Raw genomic sequence first — 11429 nt, forward strand, 5'->3', positions numbered from 1 at the left:
ACATATTCTGGGATTTATAAACAAAGGGAACAACTTATTATATGATTGACAAGTGGAGTCTATGTGGCATATATTTGTATTTGTATTAGTAATTCTAGTATTTTAACAACTTAATATAAAGTTATCAATTAACTTTTGAAATATGAATACCTCAGAACCCAGGGTGATTTATAGGAGTAATATGTAAAGCATATACAATTACATTAATAATTTCCATACTTTTCTGATCTAGTCCATTTCATGAACAGGAATGTTGGTTAATGATCCTTACAATGACAACTCCAAAAAAGCCTTTCCTGTTCAAACATTTTCCTTTCTTTGTTATTCAAGTCCCTTCTTCAAACACAGTTTCCCATTACCTTCCTTTATAAACCTAATGCTCTGGACATTCATTACTCCCTAAACAATTCCCTTTTTTTTAATAGCCACAACTGTGCTCCTGTAATCCAGCTTATCTCTGGATATTGATGACTTGAATACACTCTCCCTACAGAAGCCTCTGGTCAAAGGAAATGTACACTCCCTTTAAAATATTCTATACTTCTTTTTGATCTTATAAGTGAGAGGGCTAAGACTTGAAATTAGGTATTCTCACTTCATTAAGGAAATTACTAAGTGTGAGGGACTGTCAAGCAATTAAGAAAAAGATTGAATATGAAAGATAAGGTTCCTCTTCCCTGAGTGCTTTCAATCTACTAGAGAGTTCTAATCCTGTTTTACAGTGTTGTTTTCTTTTATATTTTAAAAAATAGTTGTCTAGAAAAGTTTGCTAATTTTTCAGTAATCTAAAAATGTAGGAACACAATTTAGACCAGAGGCCTTAACAAGAACTTTACTGTTACAATGAAGTTTTATATATTACCCTCCTGGACAAATGAGCTAAGAAATAAGCATATTGAAGTGACGATCTTATGACACATTATAATACTATATTGTTTCCTTTTTAATATGTTTGGATCCATTTTATAAATTACTTTATATTTTCAATATTATGTATAAGGAATTTATTAAGAGTTCTTCACATATTCAACCTTCACTAATTTAAAAGTTTAACATTCTATTAAAATCATTAGGAAAGTTTGCTCAATATAAATAGTGGTGACAGGAATTTTCCTACTAAATTCTACTGGAAGAAAAACAAGTGGCCATCTAGTTTACCAGTAAGAACAGGTCCATACTATTACATGAAAACTATCTATGTAGGCCTACTTATTTATCATTTAAAAATATAAAATAACATTTTGGTTTTCTTAGGAATAATAAAGAATAGGCGAATCTGGCAATCGCTCAGATTTAGGTAAATGGGTCCAGAATATACCATGGTGGCATAAAAATTATTTGAGCTGAAGGCATTGCAGTTCCTGAAATAACTTCTCTGCCTAAAAGGAGAGCCTCCCAAAAAAGGCTCAAAAGAACTCAATTGTCATAAATTCCTTCCTGGGGAACAACTCTAATCTTCTCAGAAGAAAAAGAGGCAGTACACTGAAACAGACATTGTCACAAAACAATCCTATCTATACCATCTATTCTCCTAAGGGTCAGTTGGTCTTTCCAGAAAGTTATCTGTTATCCCATAAATCATCTTCCTCCTCCCCTTCTACAAAGTCTTTTGTTTCCCCTAACTGATCTTCTTCCTTTCCTCTATTAAGATAGTATATAAACCCACAAATTCTAACACCTGTTTGAGTCACATTTTTTTGTGAACTCAGGTACATACATATATAATTAAAGCTGTTTTTTCTCTAACTAATCTGTCTTTGTCAGTATAATTCACAGGTCTCCAAGTAGTAAATTAAGAGGGTAGAGGGAAAGTTTTCCTACCTGACACAGTAAATTACAGCTATAGATTTAAACCTATTTATGTTTTCTTCTCATGTTTTGTTACATATTGAAAGTTTTAAACATGTAAAATATTTGTTCTTTTAAAAGGAGTTATTCTCTCTTATAAATTAATGCCCAAGAAAACGGTGATGACTAGCTCTGAATGTGGCTCAATTCTTGTGAACTACAGGCAGGAGGTATTATATTAACAGAATTAAAAAAAAAAAAAAAGAATTTTCAGATATATAATGAGGTAACATTATACCTACTGTATGACCTCCCAAAATATTTCCAAAACTAGAAATTGAACACCATTACAGGCTTATCTCTCTTTTGTCTCTCTTTAAGCCTACTAATCCTTATTGTTGTTAAGGCAAAAAATAAAAGTAGAAAAACAGATAAGAAGGGTGAACTTAATCAGTTGGCATACTGTTTTCTAAAGAAAACTAAAGAGCTTTGAGAAGACTCTAAACTAAAAAGAGCAAAATAGCTTAAGCCTTTTAAGAACTATTTTGTAAGCAACTTAAGTGCCATATAATGTTATTGAGTACTTTTATAAATGAATCATCTAAAGTTGAGTGCATGTTTTCAAAATTAGTTGTAAATCTTTAATCAAAGCCTCAATGAATGCAGTACCAAGTCTTCAGATTTTGAAATTTTTAGCAAATTGCAATCACTGAAAACAAAGATTGTAAATAGGAAAATGATGAAATTCATCCTTTCAAAAGCAAAGCAGAAACCAGATAACTTAAAGAATAAAAGCTCATACAGGATATAAAATTTAATTTTGAAATTGTATAGTTGTACTTTATAATATCTTTACTTGTGAGGAAAGCCTTTTTGACAGAGCTCCCAATTTCAAATGAAATTAATATATTTATACTTTGCACAGAATTGAATAAAACTAAGAAAGCCTACAATTTTGCAATACCTTCCTATGGTGAAACATTCCAAAGACTCAATAGCCATAAGTTAACTTTAAAGAGTTTAATCAACTAAAAATATTTATCAAAGGAAGAAATTTTGAATAAGACAAAAAAAACACCATCTGTGAACATACTTAGGCTAAAATATTTAAACATTTCAATACTTTTCAAAGAAGATTATAGGCAATTTATTTTAAAAATTTATAGGAGACTATTTTAAACTTTTTAATAAAACATCAGTGACAATATTACAGATTGATATGGCTAAAAACTGCTTAACACATAAATATGTACAAAAATTATTATTCTGCTTTAGTCAACTTTTATTATAATAAGATAATATAAATAAAATTTTTAGCTGTCATTTTAAAGCACATGCTTATTTGTTATTTTTAAGGCATGGTTTTATTTTTAAAAATAGTTTTTCAGTAGACTGGTTTTATAGGTTCACCAATATAAATCCAATTTCTTAGTCAATAATATTTCAAAACATACATAATTTTGCTCTAATGTCTCTTTTCTTTCTCAAACATGAAGTTGTTAGAAATGATAAATTATATGTTTAGCCTACCGATAAATTGCCTGACACTTTACCCCAGCTCACTAACCAATGGGACAGAGATAGAGTCCAAAGTTACACTTCTGGAGATTATGGTAAACAGAACAAAACTGGCTTAAGATTGAATAAAGTGTTGTATTCCAAGAATCAACACTATGAACTTTTTAAGATGAACTGCAGGAAAAACTGGAATTCTGAGAAAGGATTCAATTATGATCTTATTAACACTAAAAAATACATTTGATTACATATTCTCTAAGTCACAAACTACTTTCAAGAATACCTCCTACAGTCCCATACTGCACATGTGAAAAATATAACATGAGCACAAGCATTTTTATTACATCAATATTTGAGCAGCAAAGATCATCAACAGAGGACTGATTAACTGCATTATGGCACATCCATAAAACAAAATGCAATGCAGCTATTTAAAAAAGATGGATCTGTTTACACTGATAATGAAAGATCTTTGAAATGTAATGTTAAATAAAAAGAACATCATGCAGAAGTGTATACATTTATATAAGTATTTTTATACTCCAATGCACATTGTATAAATATACATATATACATAATTATAAATATATATGTATATGCATGTATCTATACATTCACATTTATGCATGTGGGAATGCATGTGCATGTGTGATGGTGGGCAGAGCCTTTGTGTGCGTATGCATGTGTGGATGATACCTTTTGGTAGCTTCATGAGCATATATTACATACTATCAAAAAACTGAAATATAAATATTTGAGAAAAAAATAAAGATCTTTAAGTGAACATCTGTTTTATTCTAGGATAAATAATTAAATGCAAGAATAATAGCAGAATTATAAATTTAGAAAAAGAAGCAAAAAACTTCAAGACAGCAAAAATCCAAGAGAGTTGTCTAAGAGCAATAATTTATGAAGTATAAAAATATATATACCTAAGATTATAATGGAAAAATGCAATCGAAACAGTAAGATCCAATACGCCTACATGTATTTCTGACAGAATATCCCCCCAAATCTAACTTACAAATATACTTCTTTCACTGATTTTTTTTTTTAATGCCTATAGCGCCTGATATTCCTAGGTGGTTTCCCATCCAAGTACTAACCAGGCCCGACCCTGCTTAGCTTCCAAGATCAGACGAGATCGGGCATGTTCAAGGTGGCATGACCATAGACATTCTTTCACTGATATTTAATTGTAAAATTGTTTTATTTCTCACCCTGTCTGGAAGTCTAATATTTATGGCAAAAAAACAAAATAGTTGAATTTACGGTAGCTAAGTGTCTCTCTCTTTGAAAGCTTAGTTACATTAAACCACTTCATTCTCTCACTTCTTCCCCTAAAAACAAATAGGGTATTTTGCAGTTTTCCATTTCATTGATAGTAAGAATTTTTCTGAATTCTTTTCAGAAGTAAATGTTCCATGAGTAGTTATAGATTCATTGTATCTGTGGGAGGAGGTGAGTTCAGGATTCTCTTATGCCAACATCTTTGACCAAAATCCAGAAACTCTAAGGGACATTTATCAAGACCCAGACTTCAGAGTGCTGAATCTCTATGCTATTGTCCAAGATGGTGACATGGGAGCTTGATGAACTCACCACCTTTCATGGACATACTGAATCTACAGCTACACACGGAGCAACTCCCTCCGTAAGAAATCCAGAAAGTAGCTGAATGAATCCTATACATTGAGTAAACAAGGAAATAACCACACCACAGACATCAAAATGGGTTTCAGGATACCCTCAACTAATGAAAGCTACTAGAAACAAAGGCAGTGGTTTGGACAATCACAAAAGTTTGAGAGAAAACCAAAAGTTTGCACTGGCCTTATTGAAAAAGTTCATCTCCTACACAAGACCACTCTAGCAAACTGGGAGAGGTAGCTATTTTATCTATTGCAATGAAACCAACACAGAGTCAAGAAAAATGGAGACACGAAAGAATATTATTCAAAAGAAAGAAGGGGTGGCTCCATAGTGTAGTGGTAGCACATCTGCTTTACATGCAGAAGGTCCTGGGTTCACACCCCGGGTGGAGCCACAGATCCTACCCCAGGTGAGCCAGGTCCCCTAAGCGCGCCGGGGGTGCCAGGCCCCAGGTACACACCATGAATGTGTGGGAGGAGATGCTCTACCTTCAGAGATCCAGTTCTTAAAGGGAAACAGCAACATCCATGGTCAGGAGTGGAAGTGGGGGGGGGCGGTGAGGGAGGGAATTAAAGAGGGGGGAAAAAAAGAATAACATAAAATTCCAGAAAAAGACTAATAAAATGGAGATAAATGATTTACCTAATAAAGAGTTCAAAAGAACGGTTATAAAGATACTCACTGAGGTCAGGAGAACACTGCATGAACAAAGTGAGAATTTCAACAGAGATAGAAAATATAAAAAAAAAAATACCAACCAGATCAGAGTTGAAAAATACAAAAGCTGAACTGAAAAACTCTACAGAAGGGTTAATAGCACATTAGATCAAATAGAAGAAAAGATAAGTGCACTTGAAGACCAGGCAGTGGAATTCATCCAAACGGAAGAGCAAAAAGAATGAAAAAGATTAAAGACAGCTTAAGGGACTTATGGGACACCATCAAGTATACCATATATGCATAACAGGACCCCAGAAAGAGAAGAGAGAGAGAAAGGGGAAGAAAGCTTAATCAATGAAATGATTGCTGAAAACCTCCCCAATCTTAGTAAAGAAAAAAACATCCAGACCAGGAAGCCCAAAGAGTTCCAAATAAAATGATTCCAAAGAGACCTATACCAAGACACATTATAATTAAATTGTCAAAAGTTAAAGACAAGGATAGAATCTTAAAAACAGCAAGAGAAAAAAAAGTTATTGTATCCCGGGAACCCCAAAAGATTATCAGCAGACTTTTAAGCAGAAACTTTGCAGGTCCTTAGGGAGTGACACAATATACTCAAAATGCTGAAAAAAAAAAAACTGCCAACCAACAATACTCTATCGAGCAAAACTTGAGATTCAGAATTGAAGGAGAAATGAAGAGTTTTCCAGACAAGCAAAAGCCGAAGGAGGTTCATCACCACTAGACTGTCCTTATGAAAAATGTTAAAGGGACTTCAAGCTTAGAACCACTGTGGAAAACAGTATGGCAGTTCCTCAAAAACTTAAACATAGAATTACTATAGTATCCAGTATTTTCACTTCTAGGTACATATCCGAAGTAATTAAAGCAGGATTTCAAAAAGATATTTTTAAACCAATGTTCATAACAGCATCTTTCACAATAGCTAAAATGTATAAGTAACCCAAGTGTCCATTGACAGATGAATTGAAAAACAAAATGTAGTATATGTATACAATGAAATATTCAGCCCTAAAAAGACAGTTTTGGCATATGCTACAACATGGATGAACTCTGAAGACATTATTTTAAATGAAATAAGCCAGTCACGAAAGAATATTATATGAGTTTACTTATATGAGGTTTCTGAAGTAGTCAAATTCATAGAGATACAAAGTAGACTGCTGGTTGCCAGGAGCAATTCCTGGGAATTGGAGAGGAGCACAGAATGGGAGCTAGTGTTTAATGGGTACAGAGCTTCATTTGGAGAAGATGAAAACATTCTGGAGATGATGGTGGAGATAAACTGCACAACAATATGAATGTACTTAATACCACTGAAGTATACACTAAAAAACTGTATATTTGATGTTGCATATATTTTACTACAATTTAAAAAATTAAGGGAAAAAGAAAATATTTTGGTACTTCCTTAAATTAGTAAGCATGAAGTTACCATAGGACCAAGCAATTCCACTCTTTGCTATACAACAAAGAGAAAATAAAACATACTGCTATACAAAAACTTTACAAGAATATTCATAGCATTAGTCATAATAGCAAAAGGTGGGATAACTCAAATGCCTGTTAACTGATGAACAGATAACCAAAATATGGTCTATCCATACAATGGAATACTATTTGGCAATAAAAAATAATAAAGTATTAATATATGCTACAATATGGATGAACTGTGAAAATACTATGCTTAATGAAAGAACCTAGTCACAAAAGAAGATATTTCGAATGATTTTATTTATGCAAAATATCCAAAATAGGCAAATATATAGAGACACTGAGTAGTTTAATGGTTGCCTAGGAGAGGGAAGATGGAAGAAAAAGGGGAGTTGCTGTTAATGGTTCAGGGTTTCTTTCTGGGGAGATGAAAATATTCTTAAATTGACAGTAGTGATGATTATGCAATTCTGCAAATATACTAAAAACCACTGAAGTATACAAGTGGGTAAATTGTAATGGTATGTGATTTACATCCCCCCCAAAATAAAAATTTTTAATTTTTAAAAAGATCCTTCCGAAAGGAGGGTAACATCTGATCAGTCTCCCTATGCACCCCTGCTTCCCCAAAAGAAGTTAAATTCACAAAGAATTAGAAGAAGTATACCAAGCATAATTTGAGCAAATTTCACTCTTCTCGGTGACAGCCAGGTCAAATCTAAAACACTGTGTTCAGCTCTTGCCATTATACTTTAAGGGAAGCACTAACAAATTACAGCTTATTCAGGGTGGCTTTCTCAAATCTAATTATCTTGACTAAGTCATTAGTCTGAATAAATCAATGAAATAACTAAATTAAAAAGTTATAAATAAATAAATAACGTATATAATAAATGGTCTATTGTTACCCTTTTTGGAATGTAATATACTTTATCGGGATAGAGAATTAAGCTTTGGATTACATCTTTTTAGCAGTATCTGATACTTTCTCAAGTCACCGTCCTTTACAGAGGTATCCTGGAAGCAAAAATAGTAACCTGAATTCCATTTTATTACACAGTCACAAAAATTATGACAAACACCATGCCTCCTTTATTCACCATTATTTTCTAAGTCTTACCATATTAAATGACATATAGTAGGTACTCAAATATACATAGTTTTTCCCCCCTAAATTCATAGCTTAATGATAGAGAAAAAAAATGTTTTAAACTAAGTATTTTAAAGTATCCTAATTGGATTTCATCTATTTATGCTAAAAAAAAAAAAAAAAAAAGTCAAGACAATATTATGTTGCTTCCAACCTAAGCGAACTATAAGAATTTACATTCAATGCCAGGTAATTAAGTGAATTCTGACCAGCATACAAATGTCACGTCACCCTACACCCTGAAATTCACATGTTTTTCTAGCCTGACTATGTTCTTAGTTATTTATAAAAGAGGGAGAAATAAAATAGAACTTCGCAGAGAAAAAAGAAAAATATCTACTTCTTAACTTACTTTTAAAATTACTGCTTTTTAAGAAACAAGTTAATTAAAGACTGAATTACCCAAAATATTTTTTACTCTACCAAAATTATGCTATGAATGATTTTCTTAAAGTAAACTACTCAGAAAATACACTCAACTTTAAAAATGCTTTGAGGGATCTTCCTTGATTTCATTAAGAAAGAATGGAATCCTTTCTTGGCTATATCTGTTCTCAGTATTCTGAGTAGCAAGTGCCTATAAATCAGAAGCATAGGGATTAGTGAGGTCATTCATCATTTCCTTTTGCTCCTGGAGTTAGGTCTCTCATTCCCCCATGCACACTTACAAAGATGCTGAGGCTGCAGAGGGAACTAGTGTTAATCAAAGTTTAAATATAGCCATTAGGTCTCCAGAGAGTAAATTTCTGTATTGAACACCAACGAAAGCCAAATGTTAGAATCAGAACAATGTAAACAGTGGGGAAAAGGCAGGTTTTGCCAATATATATTCACTATACATTGAGTCTATTACCCCCTTACTCTCTCCATTATCCATTCATTTAGTCACCAAATCACGCATTTGTACCATTATTTATCTATTTAAGGAATATTTCTGGTGGGCCTACTATGTATTAAAAGACTGTAGTGGGTGGTAGTGATATAACATTAGAAATGAACACAATCTCTGCCCTTAAGGAGGCTATATTTCATTGAGAAATACAGACAGCATACATGATAACAATGATAACATAGGTAAAGGTTATGACAGGTGCTTAGATAACCCATAGGAGTAGCACATGGGAGATCACAGAGGACTCCAGGAGAAAAAAACCCAAACCCAACCAGCCTTCTTTCCTAAATAGATTACCCTAGATTTTAAAAATTAGGCTTCTTTCTCAACTTAACTTGCATTTAATTTATCTCAGAGGGCAAAAATATTAGGGTAGTTTTTATTTACTACACTTTCTAGGCAAGAGTATAAAGAAGCAGCAGAAAGATCTGGCTTCCTTGAAACTGCTGCCCAATAGTTTAGTATTATGGAAATTTCCCCAGCAGAATAGAGATATTTTAACTTTCCATAATCTCTCAAAAATAGTACTTTATAATTTTTAAATTCTCAAAACATCTAGAAAAGAAATAAATGGTGTTCTCTACCTTTTGTCATTTTCTTCCTAATTTGGGCTGAGTTACAAGCAAGTGTGTCTTAGGAAGTGCATTAAGTTAGCATATTTAGCAAACTTCTTTACCTGCCTGTTTAATTATCGTCCCAATCCACAACCAACAGATGATAGCTGAGTCATAAATAGGACTCAACAGTCCTTGCATTGAGGCTTTTATTTTTATGGGTGTTAAATCTCACTTTCAGTCCCACTTTTAGTCTATGTAGTTCCACTCCTCAGATACCAACATAAAACAAAACCAAAGGAAATAAAAATTATATTCTACCTTCTCTTAACAAAAGTGAGGAAAATATATACATATATACATTTATGGTGTGAGAACAATTAAATAGGCCATACAGAAAAAATATTTTCAAACAGTGCCTAGGTGGCCAAGTACTAAGATATAGTCATCATATTTTTAATAAACTTAGTTACACAAATTAAAACCTGCAAGTGAAGTCAAGTCATTATGCTGTACCTTAAACTTATACAGTGTTGTATGCCAATGATATCATGATAAAACTGGAAAAAATTAAAGAATTTTAAAAACAAATGTGATAAAATCAAGAAAGTCAAAACTGAGGCTGGAAATGGAAAGAAAACAATGCCTGGTTGTCGGGTGGCCATCACTATGTAGTTTTGTGACCCTACATAAATCACAACTTAGTTAAAACTTTAGCTTTTACATTTCTAAATTGACAAGATTAAACTAATTGAATATGACTTCCATTGTAGAAAATTTCAAAAGTATTGTGACTAACAGACCCTAAGGTGATCCCCAATAATTCCCACATCCTGGTGTTCACCTTTGTGTAATTCCCTCCCGAGTTCTAACCGAAAGTGACAGTATGTTACTCCCATGAATAGGTGACACTATATGGCAAAGATGATAGACCTGTGAATAGAAACTAGCCAAGACCTAGCAAAAAACAGCGTATTCAGCCATTCAACCATAAGGATATGAATTCTGCCAGCAACCTGAATTAGTTTGGAGCAATTCTTCTCCAGTTAAGACTCCAGATAAAAATGAAACTCAGCCAACATCTAGACTGCAATCTTGGATGACTCTGAGCAGAGGATACAGTCAAACTGCACCCAAAATCCTCACTCATGGAAACTGTAAGATAATAAATGTTTGTTGCTTTAAGACAGTAAGTTTATGGTGATCTGTTGCACAACACTATAAAACTAATATAAACAGAAAGTAAAATCATCCATTTGCTCACTCTAACCATCAATGTCAGATGTGTTGATGTGTTTTACATTAATGAAATACATGAATATCAAAATTTTATTTTAATCATTAGTTTCAACCTCCTAGATCCTCATTCACCTTCTGCTAGACTGAGTTTATAAACAGCATAACATACTCAGGGAGTTCCTGTTTTTCTCTTAATGAATAAATCAATCTCTCTCTTTCTCTCTCTCTCCCCTCCCTCCCCACAACCCTCCTGTCTCTCCTTCCTTCATGCCTTCCTTCCTTCCTTCCTTCCTCTTTCTCCCTCCTTCTGTCAGTCCCTCCCTCCCTCTTTCCATCCCTTTTTCTTTTTTTAACAAAAGCTTCATTTCAAGGATCACCTCTTTTTGAAATACTTCATCAGTGTTCCCATTAAACTTTTATATGCCTCTATAATAATATTCTTCAGTTATTATAATGGAATGGTAAATGAGAATCTTTGACTCCTTTCCCTTTTTTGATTTATAGTGGTGAAGTTCCT

The 11429-nt window shown here is 33.0% G+C and overlaps 1 protein-coding gene and 1 pseudogene across 8 annotated transcripts in view; both read right to left on the minus strand.

Annotated features, from left to right (window-relative positions):
* The window catches only part of GPHN (gephyrin), a 404083-nt gene that overhangs the window by 318363 nt on the left and 74291 nt on the right, over positions 1–11429 (minus strand). The gene's annotated exons all lie outside the window — the stretch shown is intronic.
* On the minus strand, positions 4364–4482 carry LOC111735929 (annotated as a pseudogene).

This window comes from Pteropus vampyrus, unplaced genomic scaffold, assembly GCF_000151845.1.
Source record: "Pteropus vampyrus isolate Shadow unplaced genomic scaffold, Pvam_2.0 Scaffold15, whole genome shotgun sequence".
NCBI lineage: Eukaryota > Metazoa > Chordata > Mammalia > Chiroptera > Pteropodidae > Pteropus > Pteropus vampyrus.